Below are 27893 nucleotides of genomic sequence, written 5' to 3'. Positions count from 1 at the left end.
ATGCTGGATTAGGAATTTGTCTTCAATCCCTCAGCCAAAAAATTGTAGTTAATGGATGTGATTGGCTAGGAACTAGGAGACATGTTACCAATGGTGTCCCCTATCAATTGGTCCTCCTCATGCTCTTTATTAATGATCTGGACCATGGTATTGAGAATATGTTTAGTAAGTTTGTAGCTGACACCAAAATCTATGTAAGGATTAAAATGGTAGAGGATTGCAATCAAATGCAACAAAATTTAGATGCACTAGGGGAGTGGGCCACACAATGGCAAATGGCATTTAATTTAAATGATTGTAGTGTCATGCATGTTGGTAGGCCGACACAGAATGCACATATCATTTGCAGCAAACAATACTGAAAGAGGTTCAGAGAGAAAAAGAAATGATACTGTGCACAGATCGCTGAAGGATCATGACCAATGTAGAGAAATGGTAGCAAAAGCTAACAGGTTATTGGACTGTACTAATAGAACCATTCAGCATAAATCAAAGTACACGATTTTAACATTATGCAGGTCACTGGTCAGACTGCAGCCAGAGTACTGTGCCCAGTTTTGATGGGTGATATAATAGGCTTAGAAAAGGTCCAGAGGAGAGCGACAAGAATTATTCACTTAGAGCACATCGACTACTCAGACAGGTTCAAGGAGTTTGGTCTATTTTCTTTTAGAGCAGTGTAGACATAGCAGTGACCTGCTAGGTTATTCCAGTTTAACTGACTGATTCAGAGAACATGAGTTTAAACGATGTAAGGGTAGGAATAGATTGGATGTTACGTGCTTCTTCTTTTCCCAGAGAATTGTAAACATCTGAAATACATTGCTGGCTGGTGTGGTGAGTGCTGACTCTCTGCATTGCCTTCTAGAGGGAGCTGGACTGGTTCCTTACTGTGCCAGAGATTACATCATGAAGTATGTGTTTTTCCAAATAACAGTTGGTTCTTGTGATGTCCTGGACTGGTTTTAACAACCTGAGGAGCCGGAGAGGAATTTTCCAGAGCATTTTTTCCCTTATCGGCACTTTTTTACTTTGTTTTTTTGGCCTCTCCCAGGAAATTACATGGCTGTGAAGATGGGTGGGAGGTGAAGGGTGGGGGAAGATGTGCTACCCATGATGATCTGGACATCATGGCGTGGGGCAGGCTTGATGGACCAGCTACTCTTTCCTGCCCGTCAATTTCATATATTTGTATACTCATTTAAAAAAAATTTGGTCATGGGATGCGAGCATCGCTGGCAAGGCCACCATTTATTGCTCATCCCTAATTGTGCTTGAGAAGCTGATGGTGAGCTGCATTCTTGAACCACTGCATTCCATGTGGTGTAGGTACACCCATAATGCTGTTAGGTAGGGAGTTCCAGGATTTTGACCCAGTGACACTAAAGAAACGGCAATATATTTCCAAGTCAGGATGGTGTGTGGCTGGAGGAGAGCTTCCAGGTGGTGGTGTTCCCATGCGTCTGCTGCCCTTGTCCTTCTAAGCAGTAGAGGTCGCAGGTTTGGAAGGTGCTGCCGAAAAAGCCTTGGCGAATTTCTGCAGTGCATCTTTTAGATGGTACACACTGCAGCCATGGTGCATCAGTGGTAGAGGGAATGAAAGTTTAAGGTGGTGAATGGGGTGCCAATCAAGCGGGCTGCTTTGTGCTGGATGGTGTCGAGCTACTTGAGGGTTGTTGGAGCAGGAAAGTGGAGAGTATTCCATTACACTCCTGACTTGTGCCTTGTAGATAGTGGCAAGGCTTTGGGGAGCTGGAGGTGAGTTACTTGCCGCATAATGCCCAGCATCTGACCTGCTTTTATAGCCACAATATTTATATGTCTGGTCCAGTTAAGTTTCTGGCCAATGGCAAACCCTGGACGCTGACGGTATGGGATTCAGTGATGGTAATGCTTTTGAATGTCAAGGGGAGATGGTTAGACGCTCTCTTGTTGAAGCTGGTCATTGCCCGGCACGAATATTACTTGCTACTGATCAGCCCAAACCAGGTCTTGCTGCACGCGGGCACAGACTGCTTCGGTATCTGGGGAGTTGTGAGTGGACCTGAACACTGTGCAATAATCAGCAAACATCCCACTTCTGACCTTATGATGGAGGGAATGCCATTCCTGAAGATGGTTGGGCTGAGGACACTGCTCTGAAGAACTCCTGCTGTGATGTCTTGGGGGTTGGGATTATTAGCCTTCAACATCCCAGCCATCTTCCTTTCTGTTAGGTAAAACTCAAGTCAATGGAGAGTTTTACCCTGATCCCCATTGAGTTCAATTTTACTAGGGTTCCTTGGTGCCACATTCAGTTATGTGCTGTCTTGATGTCAAGGCCAGTTACTCTCACTTCGCCTCTGCCACTCAATTCTTTTGTGCATGTTTGGACCAAGGCTGTAATGAGGTCTGAAGCCGACAGATCCTGCAGAACCCAAACTCAGCATCGTTGAGCAGGTTACTGGTGAGTAAGTGCCACTTAATAGCACAGTGAACAACCCCTTCCATCACTTTGCTGATGATTGGAAGTAGACTGATGGGGCAGTAATTGGCTAGATTGGATTTGTTCTGCTTTTTGTGGACAAGACATACCTGGGCAAATTTCCAGTTTGTTGGGTAGATGTCAGTGTTGTAGCTGTACTGGGATAGCTTGGCTAGAGGCATGGCTTGTTCTGGAGCACAAGTCTTCAGCACTACAGACAGGATTTTGTCAGGGTGCGTAGCCTTTACTGTACTCCGTGCGCTCAGCCGTTTCTTGATATCAGGTAGAATGAATTGAATTGGCTGAACACTGGCATCTGTGACAGTTAGAACCTCAGGAGGAGGACAAAATGGATCATCCACTCGACACTTTTGGCTGAATATGGTTGCAAACATTTCAGCCTTGTCTTTTCCAATCATGTGCTGGGCTCTGCCATTATTGAGGATGGCGACAGTTATGGAACTTCCTCCCTCCATTAGTTGTTTAATTGTCCACCAGCATTCATGACTGGATGTTGCAGGACTGCAGAACTTTGATCTGATCCCTTGGTTGTGGGATTGCTTGGCTCTGTTTATAGCATGCTGCTTCTGCTGTTTAACATGTATGTAGTCCTGTGTAGTGGCTACACCAAATTGGCACGTCATTTTTAGGTACACCTTGTACTGTTTCTGGCATGATCTCCTACACTGCTCATTGAAGCAGGGTTGATCCCTACTTGATGGTAATGGTTGGGTGAGATATATGCAAGACATGAGGTTACAGATTGTGGTGGAATACAATTCCGTTGCTGCTGATGGCCCACAGTGCCTCATGAATGCCTAGTTTTGCAACTAGATCTATTCTGAATCTATCCCATTTAGCACGGTGATAGTGCCACACTGCAAGATGGAGGGTGTCCTCGGTGTGAAGACAGGACTTTGACTACAAAAGGAATGTGCGGTGGTCACGCTTACCAATACTGCCATGGATAGATGCATCTGCAGCAGGTAGCTTGGTGAGGATAGCGTCAAGTAGATTTTTCCCACATGTCAGTTCTCTCATCACCTGTTGCAGGGCCCAGTTTGGCAGCTATATCCTTTAGGACTCTCCCCGCTGTGTCAGTAGTGGTGCTACCAAGCCACTCCTGGTGATGAACATTGAAGTCCCCCACCCAGAGTACATTCTGTGACTTTGCTACTCACAGTGCTTCTTTCATATGGTCTTCAAAGTGGAGGAGTACTGATGCATCAGTCGAGGGAGGGCGGTAGGTAGTAATCAGCAGGAGGTTTCCTTGCCCACGTTTGACCTAATACCATGAGACTTCATGAGGTCCACAGTCTATGTTGAGAACTCCCAGTGCCACTTCCTACCAACTGTATACCATTGTGCCACCACTTGTGATGGGTCTGTACTTCTGATGGGGTAGGACTTATCCAGGGATGGTGATGGAGGCATCTAGGATGTTGGCAGTAAGGTATGATTCTGTGAGTATGACTATGCCAGGCTGTTGCTTGACTAGTCTGTGGGACAGCTCTCCCAATTTTGGCACAAGTCCCCAGATGTTAGTAAGGATAACTTTGCAATTTCAACTGGCTTTTGTCATGTCCGGTGCCGAGATCGATGCACGGTAATCCATTCGGTTTTATTCTTATTCGACTTTCTCATAGAAGTTTGATTCAACAGGGTAATTTGTTAGACCATTTTAGAGGGAACTTAAGATGAAGAATCAACCACATTGTGAGTCTGGAGTCACATATAGGCCAGACTGGGTAAGGATGGCAGATTTCCTTTTCTAAAAGACATTAATGAGCCAGATGTGTTTTTATGACAATCCAATAATTTCATGGTCACCATAACTGATACTAGCTATTTTATTCCAGATTTATTTAATTAACTGAATTTAAATTCCTCAGCTGCCATAGTGGGATTTGAGCTCATGTCTCTGGATTATTAGTCCAGGCGTCTGGATTACTACTGCAGTAACATAACCATTACATCACTGTATCTGTAAAATACAGTTTCTCAATCTTGATCTTGATTGGGAGATCAGGTGATGCTTGTTTTGTTTCAGTAGTTTTTCACTGATAATGACGAGTTGATAGCTTACTTATAGTTTGTCAGTAACAGTGACTTGCTGATAGTTTTGATTCTGCAATGCTTTAGCATAAGAATATATTGAAGAAAGGAAAGACCATCTAACTTGCTTTGTTATAAAGATCCTGTTTCTGACCAAACTATTTTAATCTCTTTCCCAAACTAAGTCACTATGTTTCCATAATTTACTATTCAGGAATTGATCCAATTGCCCTTTGAATGTTTTTATTAAGCCAATATTTATTGCACTAGATGGCAGTCTATTCCATAAGTTTATTACTGTAATCATGAAAAAGTTATTCATTGTTTCACAAAGTTGTGGCCTTTGCTTCTCTTATCCTGGTTCCACACAAAATATTTTCATAGATCTATGCTTTGATTTTTTTTCCATCATTTAAGAACTTGTGTTAATTTCCATTTAGTCTTTCCAAAGAACCTTAGAAATTATAACACAGAAGGAGGCCATTCAGCCCATCATTCCTATGCTGGCTGTTTGAAAGAACAGTCCTGCTTAATCACACATTCCTGTTTTTTATCCATAACATAGTCAAACAAGACAAAGGAATACACGATTAATGGGAGAATACTGAAAGGTGTAGAGGAAGTGAGGGACCTTGGAGTGAATGTCCATAGATCCCTGAAATTAGCAGGACAGGTCGGTAAAGTAGTTAAGAAGGCATATGGAATCCTTTCCTTTATTACCCGAGATATAGAATGTTAGAGCAGGGAGGTTATGCCCCAACTTGAGTACTGCGTGCAGTTCTGGTCAACTCATTACAGAAAGGATGTAATTTCACTAGAAAGGGTACAGAGGAGATTTACGAGGATATTGCTGGGACTGGAAAAATGCAGCTATGAGGAAAGATTGGATAGGTTGGGGTTGTTCTCCTTGGAACTGAGAAGGCTGAGGGGAGAATTGATTAAAACATACAAAATTTTGAAGGGTCTGCATACAGTGGATGTGAAGGGCCTATTTGCCTTAGCAGAGAAGTCAGTGATTTACCTTCAAGTAGCTGTTTCCAGTCCACTTTCGTTAAATTACTCCTCAGCCTAGTAAAATTGGCCTTGCCCCAATTGAGAACCCTAACTTCTGTTCTATCCTTGTCATTTTCCATAATTATGTTAAAACTGACTGAATTATGATCACTACCACCAAAATGCTCTCCTACTGCCACTCCGTCCACCTGCCCAGCTATGTTTCCTAAAACTAAGTCCAAAACTGCATCTTCTCTTTTTGGACTTGCTACATACTAGCCAGAAAAGTTCTCCTGAACGCACCTCAAGAATTCTGCTCCCTCAATTCCTTTCACACTAAAACTATCCCAGTTAATATTGGGATAGTTAAAATCTCCTGCTATTGCTGCCCTATTGCTTTTGCACTTCTCAGAGATTTGCCTACATATCTGCTCTTCTATCTCCCTCTGACTGTTTGGGGGTCTATAATACACTCCCAGTGTGACTGCCTCTTTTTTGTTCCTTAGCCAAATATTTTGGCCCAAAGAAAAGTGTGATGACTGAACGATACATGTTCTGCCAGAGATGCCAGGAAAGTCATGAGCCACTAAAACAATATGTGGCAGCATTGTGCCTGTTGGCTTCTACATGCACATTTGGCACACTAACGAATCAACTAATTTGTGACCAACTAATTGAAAAAACTTCAATCCCACAAATTAGGGAATGCCTACTCATGGTGGATGATGGTTTGACTTTGGAAAAGGCTATGACCTGGCTGTCCTAATTGAATCAGCCATGTTAGATTCATGTTAGACACAAAAATGCACCCTCAGGCTCAGGGTTGCAGACACAGCTTGCTCAATTAGCTCAAGTACAAGGGGTACAGATAAAGAGACCTTAGCAGGCTCATCAACACTTGCCCTATCAGGGTCAGGCACTCTCAAAAACGTGCCCAAATTGTGGGAGTACCAATGGATTCAAAACACCATGACAGGCACAAGGGAAAAAGTACAACTCATGCTCAAAGATGAATCACTTCACAAAATATGCAGGTCATAGAAGAAGAAGACTTCGTCAGTACAACACGTGCAGAAACCTATTCCTGAGAGTGAAATACGCTATGTATATACCACTGCAGACAGTGAAGTGCCCGGTCCTACGTAAGGGGGTCACTTCAAAGATTGCACAGTTGCAATTGTGGCCATTCCAGTTTTGCTCCTCAGTGATGTGGGTGCAAAAGTATCCATTTTGAGCAAAGACCTCTATCATTATTTTTCGCAACTTTCTCTCACTCCTCTGACACACACCCTTCAAGGTTTCAATGACTCAATTATCCCGGTCTTCAGAATGATCACAGTTCCCAGTGTGCTACAAAAAAGTCAAGCTAGATAAGTTCATGTCCTATGTGGCAAAAGGCAGGAGCCTTATGGGGGTAAACCTGTACGATAAGCTTGACTTCAAACTTGCAGACCCCACTGGAGCAAACATTAATGTGATCGATGATACAGACTACACACCACAGTATCCTTCCTTATTCACCGGATTTGGGGAGATTAAGGGGTACTGTCATGCTCCATGTGTCAACAAGTCGATTCCCTCTGTTTTGCAAAATTTTAAATGGGTTCCGGTCACAATCCATGCCATAGTGTCACAGCAGCTGAAACAACTGGAAGCAGACAGTGTCATCGAACAAATCAACTCATCCCCATGGATATCACATCTCGTCATTGAGCGACCCAAAAATGGAGAACTTAGATTATGCGTTGACCTTAAGTTGGTCAACAGAGCAATTATTCCGGACAAGTACTGGCTCCCTGTAATCCAAGAACTCCTGGCATCATTTCATTACTCCACAGTCTTCACGAAGCTCAACATGTGACGGAGCCATCTTCAGATACCAGTAGCGGAGCAAAGCCGACACCTTACAGCCTTTGTTACACACATCAGCGTGTTTCAGTACCGCAGAATGCTCGATGGACTAAGTTCAAAACCTAGCACGTTCCAGAAGATTGGGAAGGCCTAAGCTAATGCTTAGGGGACATGAGTTCGAATCCCACTAGGGAAGATGTTGAAATTTGAATTCAATTAATAAAAATCTGGAATTAAAAGCTAGTTTAGTGGTGACCAGGAAACCATTGTTGATTGTTGTAAAAACCCATCTGGTTCACTAATGGCTTTAGGGAAGGAAATCTGCCATCCTTACGTAGTCTGGCCTACAAGTGACTCCAGACCCACTGCAACGTGGTTGACTCTTAAATGCCCTCTAAAATGGCCAGCAAGACACTCAGTTGTATTAAACTGCTACAAAGTGTAAGAAATGGAATTAAACAAGATAGACCACCCTGCATTGACCTAGGCACTGGTAATGACAACGGCAAACCCAGCCCTGTCAACCCTGCAAAATCCTCCTTACTAACATCTGGGGGCTTGTGCCATAATTGGGAGAGCTCTCCCACAGACTAGTCAAGTAACACAGCCTGACATAGTCATATTCACGGAATCATACCTTATAGACAATGTCTCTGACACTACTATCACCATCCCTAGGTATGTCCTGTCCCACCGGCAGGAAAGACCCACCCGAGGTGGCGGCACAGTGGTATACGGTTGCGAGGGCGTTGCTCTGGGAGAGTCTTCAACATTGACTCAAGACCCCATGATCTCTCATGGCATCAGGCCAAATATGGACAAGGAAACCTCCTGCTGATTACCACCTACACCCTCCCCCTCCCACCCCCCTCCCCTCAGCTGATGAATCAGTGCTTCTCCATGTTGAACGCAAATTGGAAGAAGCACTAAGGGTAGCAAGGGCACAGAATGTACTCTGGGTGGGGGACTTCAGCACCACTACTGACCAAGCTGGCCAAGTTCAATAGGACATAGCTGCTAGACTGGGTCTGCTGCAGGTGGTGAGGGAACCAACAAGAGGGAAAAACCTACTGGACCTCATCCTCACCAATCTACCTGTCGCAGATGGAGCTGTCCATGACAGTATTGGTAGGATTGACCACTGCACAGTCCTTGTAGAGACGCAGCCCCGTCTTCACATTGAGGAAATCCACTGTCGTGTTGTGTGGCACCACCACTGTGCTAAATGGGATAAATTTCGAACAGATCTAGCAACTCAAAACTGGGCATCCATGAAGCAATGTAGGTCATCAGAAGCAGCAGAACTGTATTCAACCACAATCTGTAACCTCATGGCCCGGCATATCCCCCACTCTACCATTACCAGCAAGCTAGGAGACCAACCCTGATTCAAAGAAGAGTGCAGGAGGACATGCCAGGAGCAGCACCAGGCATATCTAAAAATGAGGTGTCAGCCTGGTGAAGCTACAACACAGGACTATCTGTGTGCCAAACTGCATAAGCAGCATGCGATAGACAGGGCTAACCGATCCCACAACTAACGGATAAGATCTAAGCTCTGCAGGCCTGCCACATCCAGTCGTGAATGGTGCTGGACAATTGAACAACTAACAGGAGGAGGCTCCACAAATATCCGCATCCTCAGTGATGGGAGAGCCCAGCAAATCAGTACAAAAGACATGGCTGAAGCATTTGCATCCATCTTCAGCCAGAAGTGCCAAATGGATGATCCATCTAGGCCTCCTCCTGAGGTCCCCAGCATCACAGATGCCAGTCTTCAGCCATTTCAACACTCCCCCCTGCTCTCATGCTCACATCTCTGTCCTGGGATTGCTGCAGTGTTCCAGTGAACATCAACGCAAGCTCGAGGAACAGCATCTCATCTACCGATTAGGCACACTACAGCCTGCCGGACTGAACATTGAGTTCAATAATTTCAGAGCATGACAGCCCCCCCCACTTTACTTTCATTTTTAGTCATTTTTAGTTATTTTTTCTTCCTTTTTTTTGCATTCCTTTTTACATTTTTTACAATCTTTTTTTGCATTTATTTCATTTCATCTTAGTTTGTTCAGTTTGCTTACCCACTGTTTTTTTCAGGTTGTTCTTCTTCAGGTTTGCACTTGCTGATGTTCAATATTCAGTATATTCACACCTAATCTGTACTAATGCTTTGTCTTTCAACACACCATTAACATATTGTTTGCCTTTGCTCCGTGACCTTTTGGTCAGCTATGTGGCCTGGTCCAATCTGCACCTTCTCCTTTGTTATCTCTTGCCCAACCCCCACCTCACTTGTTTATAATCTGTGACTTTTCTAATATTTGTCAGTTCCGAAGAAGGGTCACTGACCTGAAACGTTAACTCTGCTTCTCTTTCCACAGATGCTGCCAGACCTGCTGAGTGAATCCGGCATTTCTTGTTTTTGTTTCAGATTTCCAGCATCCGCAGTATTTTGCTTTTATTTCAGCCAATCTGATTCACTCCACATGATATCAAGAAATGGCTGAAGACACTGGATACTGCAAAGGCTATGGGCCCTGACGACATTCCAGCAATAGTACTGAAGACTTATGCTCCAGAACTAGCCGTGCCCCTAGCCAAGCTGTTCCAGTGCATCTACAACACTGGCATCTACCCAGCAATGTGGAAAATTTCCCAAGTATGTCCTGTACACAAAAAGCAGGACAAATCCAGCCCGACCAATTACCTCCCCATCAGTCCACTCCCAATCATCAGCAAAGTGATGGAAGGGGTCGTCGACAGTGCGATCAAGCGGCACTTGCTCGGCAATAATCTGCTCACTGATACTCAATGTGGGTTCCATCAGGGCCACTCAGCTCCTGACCTCATGACAGCCTTTGTCCAAACATGGACAAAAGAGCTGAACTCCAGAGGTGAAATGAGAGTGACTGCCCTTGACAGCATTTGACCGATTATGGCATTAAGGAGCCCGAGCAAAACTGGAGTCAATGGAAATCAGGGGGAAAACTCTCCGCAGGTTGGAGTTATACCTAGCGCAAAGGAAGATGGTTGTGGATGTTGGAGACCAATCACCTCAGTCCCAGAATATCACTGCAGGAGTTCCTCAGGGTAGTGACCTAGGCCTAACCATCTGTAGCTGCTTCATCAATGACCTTCCGTCCATCCTAAGGTCAGAAGTGGGGATGTTCGCTGATGATTTCACAATGTTCAGCATCATTCATGACTCCTCAGATAATGAAGCAGCCCATGTCCAGATGCAGCAAGAACTGGACAACATCCTATCTTGGGCTGGTGAGTGGCAAATGACATTTGCGCCACACAAGTGCCAGGCAATGACCATCTCAAACAAGTGGTGATGCAAGACGTGTTGAAGGCAGAGTCGGAGGTAGACAGCAGAAAGTATGCCAGTACCTAAAAACCGATTGGCCACACAAAATAGAGGAAGATCTGGTCCCATACTACAGAGTACGCAATGAGTTCACATTGTTTGATGACAGTTGTAGTGCATGCAGAACCTAAGCAGTTGTCCCAAAAGTGTTACAGCAATGGGTGCTGTATCTTGCCCATGAAGGACATCCAGGTGTTATTATGATGAAACAACGATCCCATGAAGCATTCTGGTGGCCTGAAAAAGATCGCTGCATAGAAGAGTTCATCACAAACTGTGTAGCATGTACACTCAGTGAAAAATCTGCTGAACTGTGTCCCACACCTCTACAACTGACCCCATGGCCAACAAAACCATGGCAATGACTCCCAATAGATATTTTTGGAGAAGTGCATGAGGCCCAAAACAATTAACATTTTTTTGTGTGTTGTTTGTACTCTACATGGCAACTGGCCAGAAATCACTATAACAAATTCCATAACCACCACTTTGGTCATTGACGTTCTGGACAAGTTGTTTACAAAGTGGGATTTTGCGGAGACGATTACTAAGGACAATGGACCGCAGTTTGTTTCCAGTCAGTTCATGGAGTTTTTTTATTCGCTCATGGGATGTGGGCATTGCTGGCTAGGCCAGCATTTATTGCCCATCCCTAATTGCTGTAAGATTATTAGGTTACTAAAAGTCACTAAACAGCATACTAATTGTTAAAATCTAGCTATTACAAACTAACAAATGACTTGTTATTATAAATAACATTTAGCTTATTTAGCTTTATTAGAATCTTTCTTTATAGTATGGTAAAGTGGGAAATTTAGGAAATAAGGTACAGAATGGACAAGATGTCAAGGCAGAGGGATTCTGGGAGATTATGTCAAGTTTTAAAATGCTTACTTGCAGAAAAAAGTGTTAGACCCTGAGAACAGACAGCGCTGCATAGTTCTGTCTCGCCGTGAGATAAGGTATCCTTGGAAAAGTACAAGCATTGAGATAAGATGGTTAACACAAAGACTTTTTCTATGTATTCATTGCGTAAACGAAAAGGTTGGCAATCATCACAAAATGATCCTTGGTTGGTTAAGGAACACGTCCTTTAATACAAGACTGACCACAGATTGGTTGAGGGGAGGGTTAACTGTAAAGCTGCCAGAATAAGTTAGCTTGTGACTTTGCCACTATGCCGCAGAGAATTTGAACAACAACAAGAAGCTACGAGAGAGAGAGTCAAAAGCTTGAAGACCACAAGCTTCAAGAAAGAGAGTTGTGCGCTCTGTTGTCCGCCAACTAATACGGGTAGTATCTGTGTTAGACTGTTAATCACTATCTGAGTTTATTACTAATAGTTTATCTGAGAACTTAACAAACTTGTCTTTACCTTTATCTCAATGAAGTTGATTCACAAGCTGTGTGCTGCCAAGTCTGTTCCCATCTTAGAAGGGGGTATAAAACACCCCTATCTTATCAAAAATCTTACATTGCCCTTGAACTGAGTGGCTTGCTAGGCCATTTCAGAAGGCATGTAAGAGTCAACCACATTGCTGTGGGTCTGGAGTCACATGTAGGCCAGACCAGGTAAGGACAGCAGATTTCCTTCCCTAAAGGACATTAGTGAACCAGATGGGTTTTTACAGCAATTGACAATGGTTTCATGGTCACCATTAGACGAGCTTTTTAATTCCAGATGTATTAATTGAATTCAAATTTCACCATCTGTTATTCGAACCTATGTCCCCAGAGTATTAGCCTGGGCTCTGAATTACTAGTCCAGTGACATTACCACTACACCATCACCTCCCCTTGCCTCCTAGTATGCTACAGAATTCACTACCATCTGACATCACGATTCAACCCGCAAACGAATGGTGGCATTGCACGTCTCAACAGGGTGATTCAAGATAGTTTAAGAGCTAGCATGACAGAGGGGAAAACGTTTGAACAATCCATTCATATTCTACTTCGCACATAGTGATCCACCCCACAGACTCTGACCAGAAAGACACTGGCCGAATTTATGATTGGTCGCAATATTTGCACACTGCTGTCATCACCGCCATCCAACGAAAATGTCAGAGAGAAAGCAGAAGAAATTGCAAAGCAACAAGGCAAAGTAAAAGCACACTCTGATAAGCGAACATGTGAAAGGAAACCACAATTCGCAGTTAGTGACTGGATTTGCATCAAACATCCAATTCACAACCATAAGCTCACTATTGCAATCTAAGCAGATCAAGCTGATCCTCAGTATCAACGCATCGCTCTTGCGTGACAACACCTAGTGGAACATGAGAAGCGTGATTGCGAGCAGACCTGCAGATTTCGATGATTGTGACTATGAGGATACATTTCCTTCTCTAATTCGTGATCATGCTGTTGATTATCTACTTCATCAAGATGAGCAAGCTGAACCACAACCATGTCATCTTCGATCTTGGTGCCATTATGGGAGACCTCCATATCTTGAAGATTATTTGTGTACTTAGAGCAACAAACACACTCTAAGAAATGACTCAACATATACCTGTTTGATGCTCATGAAAGTTTAATTCAAAATAAGCTCCTTAGTCTTTTTTTTAATATTCATTCATGGGATGTGGGCATCGCTAGCCAGGCCAGCATTTATTGCCCATCCCTAATTGGCCTTGAGAAGGTGTTGGTGAGCTGTCTTCTTGAACTGCTGCAGTCCATGTGGGGTAGGTACACCCACAGTGCTGTTAGGAAGGGAGTTCCAGGATTTTGACCCAGCGACAGTGAAAAAACAGCAATATAGTTCCAAGTCAGGATGGCGTGTGACTTGGATGGGAACTTGCAGGTGGTGGTGTTCCCATGCATTTGCTGCCCTTGTCCTTCTAGTTGGTAGAGGTCGCGGGTTTGGAAGGTGCTATCTAAGGAGCCTTGGTACGTTGCTGCAGTGCATCTTGTAGATGGTACACACTGCTGCCACTGTGCGTCAGTGGTGGAGGGAGTGAATGTTTGTAGATGGGGTGCCAATCAAGCGGGTTGCTTTGTCCTGGATGGTATTGAGCTGCTTGAGTGTTGTTGGAGCTGCACCCATCCAGGCAAGTGGAGAGTATTCCATCACCCTCATGACATGTGCCTTGTAGATGGTGGACAGGCTTTGGGGAATCAGGAGGTGAGTTACTCGCTGCAGGATTCCTAGCCTCTGACCTGCTCGTGTAACCACGGTATTTATATGGCTACTCCAGTTCAGTTTCTGGTCAATGATAGCCCCCAGGATGTTGATAGTGGGGGATTCAACAATGGTAATGCCATTGAATGTCAAGGGGAGATGGTTAGATTCTCTCTTGTTGGAGATGGTCATTGCCTGGCACTTGTGTGGCACGAATGTTACTTGCCACTTATCAGCCCAAGCCTGGATATTGTCCAGGTCTTGCTACATTTCTACATGGACTGCTTCAGCATCTGAGGAGTCATGAATGGTGCTGAACATTGTGCAATCATCAGCAAACATCCCACATCTGACCTTATGATTGAAGGAAGGTCATTGATGAAGCAGCTGAAGATGGTTGGGCCTAGGACACTACACTGAGGAACTCCTGCAGTGATGTCCTGGAGCTCATATGATTGACCTCCAACAATCACAACTGTCTTACTTTGCGCTAGGTATGACTGCAACCAGCGGAGAGTTTTCCCCCTGATTCCCATTGACCTCCATTTTGCTAGGGCTCCTTGATGCCATACTTGGTCAAATGCTGCCTTCATGTCAAGAGCAGTCACTCTGACCTCACCTCTTGAGTTCAGCTCTTTTGTCCATGTTTGAACCAAGGCTACAAGGGAGGAAATATTTTGTGTTTGATTGCTTAGTGATTGATTGATCTGTGCTGTGTTTATAAGACTGCTCACTATGCTGTCAGTCAACCCTGTGTGGGTGTGGTTCCAAAAATGAAACAAAGACAGATCCAGGCAGCCAGCTTGAATAAAAACCTACACATACACAGAAATTGTGAATCTAGTTTCTTCATGTTTGGGGTACGAAACATAACATTCCAAATAATAGATATGGAAATAGAAGTTGATATAATCGAGTAGGGAGATCAAGAGTTGTACTCTGTCAGAGAGCAACAAAAACAAGACATGGAAGATGAGAGCAATAGGACTGAAGATATAATTCTAGCACCCACAGTAGAAAAGAAAGTCGAAGATTCACAACATTCATCATTAATACTGCTGCAGCAGTATCTCAGGAGAGTCTAAGAAATAGCTAAGTTGCATTCCTTTACATAAAACTGGTGTAAAACTGACTAGTTATTCCAATAACAGTGTTCCAGTGGTAGATCAAGTTAGTGTTAGGGTGGAATATGATGATGCATCCTATTACTTGCCATTGGTAGTAGTTGGAGGGAAAAAAGTCTCCCTGATGGGAAGGAATTGGATTAAGAAAATATGGTTAAACTGGGCTGAGTCATTCACAGTAGGGATCCATAAGAGTACATCTAACATTCAGAAAGTGTTAAGAAAGCACAAAGTGGTTTTTGAGCAAGGTGGATAAATGATAAAATTAGGCATCACAAGGCTGTCATCAAGATTATATGATTAGGAACAGCTGAACTTTTTGCAAGACTTGGCCAGTGCCTTATACCCAGTTGGAAAGAGCAAGTGAAGAGTGTTATGATCCTGTAATTTTTCTCCCCCAGGAATATGCAGTGTGCCTTTAAGGCTTGCAAAAGATCAATATTGCTTTAAGAACCAGCAATCCTCAGGAGTTGGAGAAAGTGCATTTTTGGTTGCCGTTGGATACAGTCATTTGGAGTCTGTGATTCAAAGGGTGCATTCTCATTACCTTGGATACAGCCACTTGGATTGAGCATCAAGCAATACATTTCTAACAGTTCAATTTTGAACTGACTTTTTAGTTGAAGACAGTCTCTTCTAACAGAACACAGGCAGACAGCTGGTGTTAGCACCTGAAAGAAGAGCTCTCGGCCATTTAAACTAAAGGAAGAGAATTTAGTCTGTTTAATTATTATTATCTCTCAAAATTCTAAAAAGTCAAGCCAAAACAGAGATCTCTGATAATTTAAACTGAAGGAAGGACAGCATCACTTACTGCTGGAATTAGACTACGGACTGTTCTACGATGGAAGAACCTTTTTTCCCCATCGGACGACTGTGAGGACTTCAAGCAACATTGGACTGTAAATTTGCATGGTCTCTTTTTTTTCTATTTTTAATGTTGTTTATATCTTCATAGTGTTTAAGAATTTAGTTTTTCTAATTAAAAAGTTAATTTGTTGATTTAAAGACACCTGGTTTGGTTAGCCCATTCGGAGGTTAATAGATAGTACAATTTGGCTGGGTCTTTCTTAATTTGGAAAGTTTAAATGATATGTTAGGCGATCTGTGGAGGGACGGAATTGAATTAAGTGCTTTTCTCCCACCACAATCAGAATCCTATATTTTGATTGGGGGCTTTGACTGGAGCGGTTGGTCATAACAAGAGTTAGATAGATTAAAAAGTTCAGGAACAATTAAGAAGATGAAGAGCAGTGAATGGGCTGCACCCATTGTGGTTGGATAAAAAAAGCATTTGAGTTTGTTCGGATTTGTGGAGATTATAAGCAAATAAGGTGATCGAAAAGTCAAGGTATGTTCCCTTGAAGGGGAAAAGTAGGGCAAACAAATCCAGAGCCCCCTGGATGACAAAAGAGATAGAGATTAAGATAAAGAAGAAAAAGTGTGTTTATGACAGATTCCAGGTTGAAAATACTATTGCGAACCAGGCTGAATGTCGAAAGTCCAGAGGGGAAGTGAAAAAGCAAATAACAGAAGCAAAGAGAGAGCATGAAAAGAGATTGGCAACTAGCATGAAAGGGAATCCCAAAGTTTTCTATAGGCATATAAATAGTAAAAGGATGGTAAAAGGAGGAAGTGGGGCCAGTTAGGGACCAGAAAGGAGATTTACACATGGAGGCAGAGGGCATAGCTGAGGTATTAAATGAATAATTTGCATCTGTCTTTACCAAGTAATAAGGTGCAACCCAGGCAATGTGGAAAGAGGAGGTAAATCAGACACTAGATGGTATGAAATTGATAAAGAGGAAGTATTAGATAGGCTGTCTGTACTTAAAGTGGATAAAGCACCAGGACCAGATGAGATACATCCAAGGATACTGAGGGAAGTGAGGGTGGAAATTGCAGAGGCACTGGCCATAACCTTTCAGTCTTCTTTCAACGCGGGGGTGGTGTCACAGGACTGGAGAATTGTAAACAATACACCCTTGTTCAAAAAAGGGTGTAAAGATAAGCCCAGCAACTGCAGGCCAGTCAGTTTAACTTCGGTGGTGAGAAAACTTCTAGAAAAAATAATTTGGGACAAAATCAATAGTCACATGGACAAATGTGAGTTAATTAAGGAAAGCCAGCATGGATTTCTTAAGGGAAAATCATGTTTTAACTAACTTGCTGGAGTTTTTTGAGGCAGTAACAGAGAGGGTTGATGAGGGCAATGCTGTTCATGTGGTGTACATGAACTTTCAAAAGGCGCTTGATACAATGCCACACAACAGACTTATGACAAACTTGCCACTCATGGAATAAAAGGGACGGTAGCAACATGGATACAAAATTGGCTGAGTGACAGGAAACAAAAAGTAGTGGTTAATGGATGTTTTTTCAGGCTGGAGGAAAGTTTGTAGTGGAGTTTCCCATGAATCAGTGTTGGGACTCTTGCTTTTTCTGATATATATTAATGACCTAGACCTTGGTGTACAGGGCACAATTTCAAAATTTGCAGATAATACGAAACTTGAAAGCATTGTGAACTGTGAGGAGGATAGTGTAGATTTCAAAAGGACATAGACAAGTTGGTGGAAATAGGCAGACAGGTGGCAGATAAGGTTCAATGCAAAGAAATGTGAAGTGATTCATTTTGGTACGAAGAACATGAAAATAAAATAAAAAATAAAGGGTACAATTCTAAAGGGGGTGCAGGAGCAGAGGGACCCAGGTGTATATGTGTATAAGTCATTGAAGGTAGCAGGACTGGTTGAGAGAGTGGTTAATAAAGCATCCTGGGCTTTATTAATAGGGGCATAGAGTACAAGAGCAAGGAAGTTATGTTGAACTTGTATAAGACACTAGTTTGGCCTCAGCTGGAATATTGCGTCCAATTCTGGGCACTGCACTTTAGGAAAGATGTAAGGGCATTGGAGAGAGTACAGAAAAGATTCACGAGAATGGTTCCAGGGATGAGGAATTTCAGTTATGAAGATAGATTGGAGAAGTTAGGACTGTTTTCCTTGGAGAAGAGAAGGCTGAGAGGTGATTTGATGGAGGTATTCAAAATCATGAGGGATCTGGACAGAGTAGCTAGAGAGAAACTTTTCCCACTCTTGAAAGGATCGAGAATGAAAGATTTAAAGTTTTTTGTTAGAGAAACAAAAGTGAAATGAGGAAAAACATTTCCATGCAGCAATGGTTAAGGTCTGGAACGTGCAACCTGAGAAGGTGGTGGAGGCAGGTTCAATTGAAACATTCAAAAGGGAATTAGACAGTTATATGAAAAGGAAGAATGTGCAGGGTTACGGGTAGGAGGCGAGGGAATGGAACTGAGGGAATTGCTCTTTCTGAGAGCCAGTATGGACACGATGGGACGAATGTCCTCCTTCTGCACTGTAATGATTCTATGATTTGGTGGTTCTGTGAAAATGATAATTAGTGCCTACCAGCAAAGATTTGTTTTCTAATTTAGCCAATGGGAAGGTGTTCAGTAAGATAGATCTGTCAAATGCATATTTGCAATTATAATTCATCGACAATAGCAAGAAATTGTTTAGCATTCATACACACAAAAGGTTGTACCAGTATGAAGGGTTACCACTGGGATATCTACTACTCCTGCATTTTTCCAGACTGTCATGGATCGGGTACTAAGTGGGATGAAGGGAGTGTGCTGCTTTTTAGATGACATTCTAATTAGCAGTAAGACAGAGGAACAGTACATTGTGTTTGAATGAAGTCCTAGATTGACTTCAAGAGTATGACATCAAAGCAAAAAAAGCACAAGTGTTGCTTCATGGTGTCAAGAGTAACATTACTGGGTCACCAAATAGATTATGAAGGTATCCACCCAATGCAGAAGAAGGTTGAGGGGATTTTGAAAGCAAAAAAGAACTTAGAACATGCATAGGGATTGTTGTGTTTTTTTTTCTAACTTCAGCCCCAACTTAGCAAACACATTTTCCCCAATATATAAACCACTCAAAATCAGATTCACTTGGGAATGGTCTGTACAGTGCCAGAAAGCATTTGAAGAAGTGAAGAAGCACTAACTAGTAACATTGTTTTACCCCATCCAAGAAGTAACTGGTTTTAGTGTGTGATGCCTCACTACAAGGTTTAGGTGTGGTGTTATCTTACATATTGGAAGATGGTGTGGAGAGGCCTGTAGCATATGCTTCATGTATGTTAATAAAGTCATTGTAAAATTACTCACAAGTTGAGAAAGAGGCATTAGCTATCATGGTGTTACAAAGTTCCACAAGTACCTGTACAGTAGGAAATTCACTTTGTTAACTGACCACCAAGCCCTTACAAACATATTTGGTTCAAAGAAAGGGATACCATCCCTAGCAACAATGCAGCTTCAGAGGTGGGAATGGATTTTGATGGTCCGTCAGTAAGATATTAAATATCATAAGTCAGCAGATCATGCTAATGCAGGAGTTCCGAAGAAGGGTCACTGACCCGAAACGTTAACTCTGCTTCTCTTTCCACAGATGCTGCCAGACCTGCTGAGTGAATCCAGCATTTCTTGTTTTTGTTTCAGATTTCCAGCATCCGCAGTATTTTGCTTTTATGCTAATGCAGATGTTCTTTCACAATTTCCTGTGAAGACTGGTTCATCCTTAGCCACCGAGTTGCTTGTGAATTACTTTACCTACACAAATGACATGCCAGTATCTGCCAGAGAAGTTAGTGAAGAGACTCGCAGGGATGTGGTGCTCAGTAAAGTGTTTCATTATCTCATGAATGGCTGGCCTAAACAGTGTGATGATGAGAAATGAACTGAGTATAGATCAAGGCTGTCTCCTTTGGGACTGAAGATTCATTATCCCACCAAGATTTAGAGAGAGATTATTAGAGGAACTACATCAAGAACACACTGGGATAGTCCATAAGAAAGCAGTAGCAAGAAGCTATTTTGGGTATCCAAAGATTGACAGAGATATTGAAGAATTGGTGAAAAGTTGTGAATTGTGCCTCAGAATGAGAAATAATCCACCCAGAGTTCCTTTCATTCCATGGTCAAACACAAGGAAAACATGGGAAGAAATACATGTCGATTTATTTGAAGTGGAAGGGAAAGAGTACTTTGTTTTGGTAGATAGCCCTTGCAGGTGGATAAATTTTGAGTATATGCTCAATATCACAAGTGCCAAAACTGTTGAGGTTTTGAGAAGTTGGTTTGCAAATTATGGATTACCAGAGGTGTTGGTGTCAGGCGATGGCCCATAGTTTATGTCAGAGGAGCTCAGAATATTTTGGAGTAAGAATGGAGTCAAACACACTCTGGTACCACCATATCACCCAGCATCGAATGGTGCTGCAGAAAGTAATGTGCAGATTGTGAAGAGTTCTTTGCAGAAGTATTTACCAAGTGACAAGCTTAGCAGTGATTCTCAAGACTCCCTTTGACACAGAATAGACAATTTTTTGTTCTCTTACAGAATAACCCTACAGCCTACAACAGGTTTCTCATCTTATGAGTTAGTGTTTAAACATGCTCCCAGGACAAGGTTTATTTTGCTTAAGCCTGACATCAATACCAAAGTAAGAGAAAAGCCAGACAGAGTGAAGATGAGTCATGATATACCAGGCATGAAACTTATAGAGTTCAGTGCTGATAAGAAGGTCATGGTAACAAAAACCCCCGAGGTGGTAAGGAGAAGTATGTGTTTGGAGTTGTTGTAAAGAGACAAGGTGCAATCATGTATCTAAGCGAAGATTGGAGAGAAACTCCATCAGTGTCATATAGATCATTTGTCTGAACGAGGGAATCCAACGAAAGGAGAGCATGATAACTCTCCTATAGTCCAAATTCCTCCTACAGTCCCAAGTGGAAGTCAGGAAGAAAAGAAAAATCACAAAGAAACTGAAAGTTTGCTGATATCATAGAATCTACTATTAGAGCAAAATGAGCCAGGGGCTTTGTTTATGTCACAGTCCCAACCATTAAGTGGAGTTGGTAGTCAAAATTCAGGTTTGACACAGTCTGAGATGTTGAGAGAGCAGAGTCAAGGCCACAGAAATACAAATTCAAGAAGATACCCAGACAGAAAAAGAAAGAAGCCGGTTAGGTTAATTGAGAGTATGTAGGAAGTAAACAGCAAGAAGTTAAAGAGGAATTGGGAAATTGGAAGTATAAGCCTACTTCCCATTCCAAGAGAGGTTAATTTTTTTTATTATTTTGTTTTATCAAACAAAAGGCCATTAGACTATATGGTATATTGAAATACTTGACGTAGTGCAGTTCGGTACTGTGTGTATTCAAATTGTGCACAAAACACAAGATAGATATACATATTGCAGTGTTATTTCAGGAAAGAAGTTGTTCTTTTCATTATTTCTTGTAAAATGATGATTTTTCGTGACATACATTGGTGTTGAGGCAAAAAAAAATTTTTTTTACATGTAATTTACTCTGGTTGTACAGGTCATATAAGTATTGATTGTGATCACAGGAAAAACAAAGCGCAACCCAACCTGTTAAATTGCAAGTATGGTTGGGATTGGTTGAGTTATATTGTATTGTGAAGTTTTTTTTAAGTAAGGAGGTAGTGTAGTATATGGTAATAGCTGATCATATTGTAATACTGCCCTCTCTGTTGGGAGGAGAGAAGAATAAGAGAGAGACAACATGGCCCATTAAGTAGCGTCTCCGTGTGAGCTATTTCCAGTCCAAACAGCACAGTATGCTTCTATGATTCTTAATAATACATGACTGACTATGGGAGGTAAGACTCAAAAAAATTGAATGTCATTACTTCAACAACACAAAGGCAAAATATTGCAGAGGCTGGAAATCTGAAATAGAAACAGAGAATGCTGGAAAATATTCAGCAGGTCAGACAGCATCTGTGGAGAGAGAAACAATGTTAACATTTCAGGTCAATGACTTCTCACCAGAACTGGGAAAGTTAGAAACACTTTAAGCAAGTAAAATGGGTCAGGGTGGGGAAAAAGAACAAAAGGGGAGGTCTGTGATAGGGTGGAAAACAGGAAAGATTAAATGACAAAAGGGTTGATGGTGCAAAGCCAAAAGGAGTGGTAATGGGATAAGTAAAGAAACAAGGGGTGTTCTAGAGGAGATGCGAAGGGCAGAATAATGAATAGCTGCCACCTGAAAGCAAAAACAAGAATAAAAAGGACAGTAAAACCAAAACCTTCAAAGAAAAGGGAAGCAAAATGGAGGCAGAGATTACAGTCTGAAATTGGTGAACTCACTGTTGAATCCAGAAGGCTGCAAAGTGCCTAATCAAAAGATGAGTTCTTCGAGCTTGCATTGAGCTTCATTGGAATACAGCAGGAGCCTGAGGACAGAGGTGTCAGCATGAGAGCAAGTTGGAAAATTAAAATGTCAGGCAACTGGAAGCTCAGGGACACATTTGCTGATTGAATGGAGGTGTTCTGCAAAGTGGTCACCCAGACTGTGTTTGGCCTCCCAAAGTAGAGCAGACCACATTGCGAATACAGTATATTAAATAGAAAGAAGTACACGTAAATCGCTGTTTCACATGGAAGGAGTGTTTGAGGCCTTGTACGAAGAGGAGAGAAAAAAGAGGTGAGGGAGGGTGTCTGAACAAGGACTGTTATACATATCCCAAAAACAGACAGGCATAGTTAGCACCCATGTGGGTACCCATAGCAACACCTTTTATTTAGAGGAAAAAGAGTGGAGTTAAAGGAGAAGCTGTGTAATTAGAGATTTTATAAGGAAGTTACATGGGTCTTAAGTAAATTTTGTAGATGATAGGTAGTAGATAGTTAGCAAAATTGAAGCCCATGGGATTAAAGGGGCAATAGCTGCATGGGTACAAAATTTGACTAAGGGACAGTCATCATAGAGTAGTGGTGATTGGTTGTTTTTCAGACTGGAGAGAAGTGTGCAGTATTGTTCCCCCAGGGGCTGGTGTTGGAACCACAGTTTTTTTTATACATATATTAATGACCTGGACTTGCATATACAGGGCATAATTTCAAATAGTGCAGATGCTATAAATCTGAGGGAGCAAGGGATGGTGAGATCATTGTGACTTCAGTATCTAGTCTGTCTCCAAAAGAACTTAGCTTGATCTATGAGCCTCCCTGGATAGACCAGGCTTAGCTCTTGTTTGAGTAACTTGGTCAAGTTTGAAGATATCTGCCTGGACAATTCTGCTGTAACAGTTGATTCAAAGTCACACATCTCAGAGAAATTGCACACCATTTTTGTCAGACTCTCTTATTCAATCATTCTTGTGTACTGATATAACAGTTATGAAATATATAGGGCATGATTTCTGCAGCTCTATCTGTACTGCCTTGCAAATTCTCAACACTTTGCCTGGAGCAAACACTTTCTTTGTATTCTAATTTCAGATGAAGCCTGCGAAATTGCACCTCCAGGAGAAAAATGGAGTATTACGAACAGGTCTAAATTGAAGCCCATGGGATTAAAGTGCAGAGGCTGCATGAATACAAAATTGGCTAAGGGACAGAAAGCAGAGTATAATGATGAATGGTTGCTTTTCAGACTGGAAGGAAATGTGCCCCATGGATCAGTGTTGGGACCACTGCTCTTTTTGATATATATTAATAACCTGGTCTTTGGTGTCTAGGGCATAATTTCAAAGTCTACAGATGACATAAAATTCAGAAATGTAGTATACAGTGAGGAGGATAGTAACAGACTTCAGAAGAACATAGATTGGTGAAATGAGCAGACACATGGCAGGTGGAATTTAACATAGAGAAGTATGAAATGATTCATTTTGGTTGGAAGATTGAGGAGATGCAATATAATTAAAATAGTACAATTTTAAAGGGCACAGGAATAGAGATGTCTGAGGATGTATGAACACAAGTCATTGAAAGTGGCAAGTTGAGAAGACTGTTAAAAAGGCATACAGGATCCTTGGCTTTTTCAATAGATGCATAGGCTGGAAATTTACCGGCTCCAGGGCGACGGGCTGGGAGGTAGGTAAAATGCTCAGGAGCCGTGTCGGGATGTCTCCCCAATTCCATCACATCATTGCGGATATTTGTCAGCAGCGGGGACAGCAGCAGATCTGCTGTCCACTAACTGAAGGTGGGCGGCAAATTTGAATAATTAAAGGCCAAATTAAGGGCCGTTTTCCCATGCTGCCTGCATTTTGTCAGTGACAGAGCAGTCTTTTGTCGCATGGGACCACCAGCTGCATGGAGGCGACCTCCCAGCGGCTTCCTGGTGGGGGGAGGGCAGAGGTAAGGGGGGCAGGGAGGTAGCCAGAGGCTCCATGGCTAAAGGAGGGGGCTGCCAGTGGAAAGGTTGCTCCTGCAGCCTGTTCTGCTTTGCTGGTTTTGCAGGATATTTTATATATCTGATTTCTCTCAGAGCAATGCAGATATGACACTACTTCTAAATCAACAACAGGTTTATTTACTGTACTTTAAAATATCTCTGCACTTACAAGATTGCAATACAATGTCTTTCAGAACACTCCAGCCCTGTCTTTTTAGTTTCAGTTTCATCAATGCTTAAGCTCCACCCATAGGCTAAATCAATCAAGCACAGTGAGCACTGATCAGTGAACAGATTAATACAATCAAACCCAGATCAATCAAACCATTGACAACTACATTTCCCCACTTTTTACTCAAGATATTATTTTTATGAAAGTATTCTAATCAACAAACATATATACATCACGCTATTTCTTAGTGTTCAGTTTGTCTGTTTTCTCTAAGTGCAAAAATAGAATTTAAGAGAGGAAGGTCTCATAGGTCTGTGATTAGATTTATGAATTTAAGGTTATGGATCTGTTTGATAAGTTTGATGAGACGAATGATAAACATCACTCATAGGAAAAGGAAATGTATCCTCATAACCACTACCCTCAAAATATCCTGTCCACTGTCAGAAGGCTTCTGCCAAGCCTAAAATGGAGAGACCTCGTCAGAAGAGTGCTGGTGATTGCAGTTTAGTGTCTTGTTATGACTATAAAGGCAACCATATGGCACAAGCATGTCAATACAGAAATGCCAAGTGCTTTAATTGCCAAAAGAAAGGTTATATTGCAAAGGCCAAAGCGGGAAAGGGAACTCATTCCAGTAGTAATGGAAGTCAACAATATCACAATCTTGAAGTGAATCCAGAGTGCTTAAGCAGAGAGGAACTAGGGCTGTACACCATTTATGCCACTAGCAATCACTCAAATGACAGAGACTTTTGTGTGAAGTCATTGGTAAATCAAAAGCACATCAACAATGCACATTGATTAACATGCAGATTGCTCCATTATGAGTAGAGACACATACGAGAGCAAATTCAGTGATGTACCTTCAACTGAGAGCACAATTCTACTCTGGTGAGGTACTAGAAATGTGCGGACAAATGGAGTGCAATATCCAATATAAGGGCAAGTCCTTCAAGTTACCCATTGTTGTAGCAAGATACGTCAACAAACCAGCGTTAATGGACAAATACTGGCTTCATAAGATGAAGTTAGACTGGAAGCATTTTTTACAAGTTGAGATGACCAAGAAGCTTGATCAGGTATTGCATAATGAGAGCAACACTTTTGAGGATAGCTATGGAGGTATAAATGGTGTGAAAGTGCATATCTGCATTAGGCCTGGTGCAAAACTAATATATTGTGAGTCTAGGCCAGTTCCTTATGCTCTCAAAACCCAGGTTAAAGAGGAACTAAAGAAGCTAGAGAGAAAAGGTGTGCTAGTGAAAACTGACCACAGTGATTAGGCAACCCTAATTGCAGTAGTGTCCAAGTCAGACAAAACCGTAAGACTATACAGGAATGACAAAATCACAATCAACCAGGCAGTGGATGATGAGCAGTATCCACTACCAACCTCATAAGATTTTTCTGCGGAGTTGGCGGGATCCAAGCTATTCACAAAGTTGGATTTGTCCTGTGCTGATGCACAAATCAATGTGGATCGAGAAAGTCAGCAATATCTCATGATAAACGTACATATAGAGTTATACTGCTACATGAAGCTGCCCTATGGTGCAAAGTCTTCTCCAAAAATCTTCCAAGCTACAATGGATAAGATTTTGCAAGGTGTGCCTCATTGTTTGTGTAATCAGGATGAAGTGTTGATAACAACTGCAACAAAGGAAGAGAATCTTCAAGTGTTGGATGAAGTGTTAAAAAGGCTCAATGATCAAAATGTAAAGTTAAAAAAGAGAGTGTGCTTTCGTGCGATCTGAGGTAGTGCCTAAAAATCAATTAAAAATGACAATAGCCTGTGACAGAGAAGATAAAGGCTATAGTCAATGCCCCAAAGTCAAAATACGTGTCTGAGCTTAAATCTTTCCTAGGCATAATTCAATACTACTTGCAATTTCTGCTGGAGTTTGCAACAGTGTTAGTTCCACTACGTCAGCTGTTGAGGAAAGATGGGAAATGGTAATTTTGTTCTTTACACTTATGATGCATGTAAGAGAAGCTTGACCAATGATACACTACTTGTTCATTGCTACAAAAATTGTGACCTGAAGCTAGCATGTGATGTTTCAAGCTATGGAAGCAGTGATCAGTCATGTCATGGATGATGGTCAAGAGAAGTCCATGACTAAGAGTGAACACAACTACATGCAGATAGAAAAAGAAGCGCTTGGAATCACTTTGGAATCGAGTAGTTTCAGTAGTTTTTATTGGGTAGAAACTCTGCTAGTAACAGATCATAAACCGCCATTAGCTATTCTGGATTCAACATCTGCAATACTGACAATGGCAGCATGAGGGATGTTATGATGGGCTGTACTTCTCTCACAGTATGACAACAACATTGAATATCGCAATATCACAGATTGAAGGAGAATGCTATCTCTGATGCATCTTTGCATTTGCTGCAAGAAGACTCAGAAGTAGGCTGTGAAGGTGCAATCTTCACAATAGGAGTAGTTGATGATGACTTTTCAATCACTGCAATGGAAATTGCAGCTGAAACTCAGAAAGGCTCAGTCTTGAAAATAGTCTATGAGCAGACATTGAATGAATGGACAAAATTTGACCATTGTACAGATGAGAAACTGAAACTGTTCCACAAACCTCGCAATGAGTTGCCATGTAAGGAAGTGCTGCATGGATGTTCAAATTACAGTATGAAACAGTGGTTGGCTAATTTTCTGCTGAAGTGTAGAATAACCCCACACTCTACGATAGGGTATACCCTTGATGAGCTTTTGATGAAGAGAAGGTTAAGGACACTTTTGAGTCTGGGTCTACTTACTGATAATGTTGAACGCTAACAATTCCGTCAGAAACATCAATTTGACACAGTTTCAAGCAGAATGAGCATGTTTGTGCTTGAGACCCTTCATAAGTCACATAAGTGGGATGTGGGAAATGCAGTAGAAGTGTGTGGAACCAGAGGATACTTGCTTGAGATTGATGGTAAAGTGAGAAATAGCCATGTAGATCACATGATCCTGGCAAGGGATGAACCAAAACATGAGCACGATACACTTGATGAGCTCATGTCAGAGTTTGAACCAGTTCAGACTTCAGTATCTGAAGTACCAACTTTTGAGAAAGAAACAAGATCTTCTCTAAGTTCTGAACATAAAGCAAGCAATCCAAAACTTGACTCTACACCAAAACCTGTAAGGAGATCAGAAAGACTTTGTAAACCTGTTACTAAACTTGATTTGGAAATATAGTTCATTGCAGAGAAAAATACTTATCATTTGAAAGGAGAAGGATTATTTTGTATTTGTATGATATGCTAATGATGTGATGATGTAACGATGTGATGGCTTCATGATGCAAATAAAGAATTCCTTGAACTGGCCATGCTTGTGTCCATCATGTCTGTTAGTGCCACCCAAATATATCACAGTGAGCAAGAGCAAATGGTGGATCAGGGAACAGCACTGGAGAGTAAAGGACACTCGGGTCTGAAAATGGGTCAGATAGCCAGCCTTTACTACAGAGT

The sequence above is a fragment of the Heterodontus francisci genome, chromosome 7, assembly GCF_036365525.1.
Source record: "Heterodontus francisci isolate sHetFra1 chromosome 7, sHetFra1.hap1, whole genome shotgun sequence".
Lineage (NCBI taxonomy): Eukaryota > Metazoa > Chordata > Chondrichthyes > Heterodontiformes > Heterodontidae > Heterodontus > Heterodontus francisci.
Note: the sequence above shows the minus strand (reverse complement) of the source record.